This window comes from Cavia porcellus, unplaced genomic scaffold, assembly GCF_034190915.1.
Source record: "Cavia porcellus strain 051 isolate PalLab524CR breed Dunkin Hartley unplaced genomic scaffold, mCavPor4.1 scaffold_23, whole genome shotgun sequence".
NCBI classification, from domain to species: Eukaryota; Metazoa; Chordata; class Mammalia; order Rodentia; family Caviidae; genus Cavia; species Cavia porcellus.
Window position 1 is genome coordinate 10,589,317 of NW_026947506.1, and position 2,218 is coordinate 10,591,534.

At 54.8% G+C, this 2,218-nt stretch overlaps 1 long non-coding RNA gene across 1 annotated transcript; it reads right to left on the reverse strand.

Annotated features, from left to right (window-relative positions):
- Positions 1–919: 919 nt before the first annotated feature.
- Positions 920–1,925, reverse strand: LOC134472315 (uncharacterized). Its single transcript, XR_010042152.1, has 2 exons — positions 1,647–1,925; positions 920–1,081 (listed from the first exon to the last, which is right to left on the reverse strand). It is a non-coding gene; the product is annotated as an uncharacterized LOC134472315 (long non-coding RNA).
- Between the last annotated feature and the right edge of the window lie 293 nt (positions 1,926–2,218).

Genomic DNA, 2,218 nt, shown 5'->3' on the forward strand with positions numbered 1-2,218 from the left:
CTTCCACCTCGGCCAGGGCCCACCCAGACCCCCTACCCACACCCACCCCCAGGGCGAGGTCCATTTCTCTTCCTCTTGCCTGGTCCCATTCCCAGGTCACTCACAGACACTGCTCTGCCCACATCTGTGTCATCTCCCAGGCCAGGCTAGGTTTACACATGGCAGAGACCACGTGCTGACCCCCCGGTGTGAGAAATGAATGGGAAGAAACACCAAAGCTACCATGTGGGCTGTGTGTGCCTAGCTTTCAGAAGCTCCCGCAGCCTTAGCCTAGGCCAGGCTGCCCAGTCCCTGGTGGTCAGACCTCTGTGGACACAGTCCCGGGGCAGGGAGCAGGAGGCGGGATGGAGGCTAGAGCTACAATTCACCCAGAGACAGTATAAAACTTTCTGGGTGCCACTGGCCCCAAACTCCACCCCAGGGCACATCAGCTGAATGATGTTCCCTGGTCTGGCATCTCAGTGTGTCACCTGAAGTATGGATGAGCAAGCCCCAGCCTTGGCATCTGTCCTTCTGTTCCATGCTCGTAGATCCTCACTCAGAGGACAAGAATCTGCCCAGTCACTAGGATCCCTGGACGCTAAGGAAGAGGCAGCCTTACAAAGGGGTGTTCTGTTTGCTCCATGCTCTCTAGAAGGAGAAGCTACAAGAGGGAGAAATGCTTAGAGCCCAGGAATTCTTCAAGACGATACAATCAAGGAGCCCTCAGCAACCCTGCATGGCATGCCTCTGTGAGGCAGAGTGGTCTCCCCAAAGGACAGTCACCTCCTCGGGAGACAGCATGGAGGAAACCCAAGTAGCACAGTCGTGGGCCATTGAGTCTCATATCCTGGGATTCCCACACTCGCTTGCATGGTGATAACAGTGTTGCTTCAAAAAACCAGGCTTCTCTAAAGAGCATGTCAAATATATATATATATATATGCAAGGAGAGATTTATTGTGGGAATCGGCTCCTGTGTTCAGGGCCTGGGAGGTCCCACGATCCACTGTCAGGCCAGGAGATTTGGAAGGCTGTGGAATGACTCCGTCTGGTTCGCAGGCATCTGGACTTGGACGAAATCAGAAGACAGATGTCCCTGCTTAAGAAGAGAAAGAATTTGCACTCCTCAAACCTTTCCATCCACCGGGGGCCCCCCAACAGGTTGGGTGGTACCCTCCTTGTGGCAGGGCAGCTCCTCCTTCCTCTGTCTGCTGACCAGCCTGCAAACCCAGAAGTAGCGCTGATCGGTCACTGGGCATACTCCACCTGGGTCAGCAACATAACATCAGCCGTGCAGACCAGTGTGGGGTGCAGGAGTTTGTTTAACACTGACCCACTAACTGTGGAGAGGGGCAGGAGAGGCAGCCTGGGGCTTCCTGGAGAACCAAAGCCTTTCTTCCCTGTCGCGAGCCTGTGACTGTTTCTGCAGCCTCTCTCCCGTGTGACATCTGTCGGTGGGTTCCATCACCTCACCAGCCACATCAGAGGTGTGGACGACAGGCCCGGGACTTGTTCCAGCCTCAGCTCTTCCCTCCTAGGACACAGACCTGTCACATTCGATGTGTGGCCACATTCCGTTCTAGTGACACACACTTGGAAGCACAGGTTCCATGCACAATAAAATGGAATCCCATCGCCACATCTGGAGCCCAGAGGAAAATTACCTTAATTAAACGCAGCAGGGCCAGGGTCGGCTGCCCACCACATGGAGCTGCTGCTGTCTGAGGAACAAACATGATGCCCGGGAAACCCGTGCCCACAGCTGGTGCTCCTCACTCTGCCCATCTGTGGTTCAAGGATGCGGAAGAAAGCCTCGCTCTAGCGTCCAGTGTGGCAAAGAGCGTTAAAGATCAATCCACAGCACAGGCCACACTGCTGACCAAAGAGTGAGCAACAGAGGCGTGTCACGGAGCCAGAGTCCTCAGAGCAGGGAGGCCAGCTCTGCCCTCTCCTTCCCTTCCCACCCTGTCACAAATGGCTTTCTTTGTTGTAAACAAGTGACCTTGCTTTGGAATCCGGGGGTTGTTTTGAGTTGCAGGTAGTAAAAGCCATTGACTGTGGGAAGGCGATTAGAGGAATAAAGAAATAGATCAACAGGACATAAAACCAAAGCCCTGAGAAGTGGAGTGTTTTCCCAGGGGCCGGGTCTAATCCGGAAAGGAGGAAACACACACGCAGGGCACGGCCGATTGTGCGGGAGAATTCAGAGGAGCAGGCTACAGCCCAGCCACCGGCC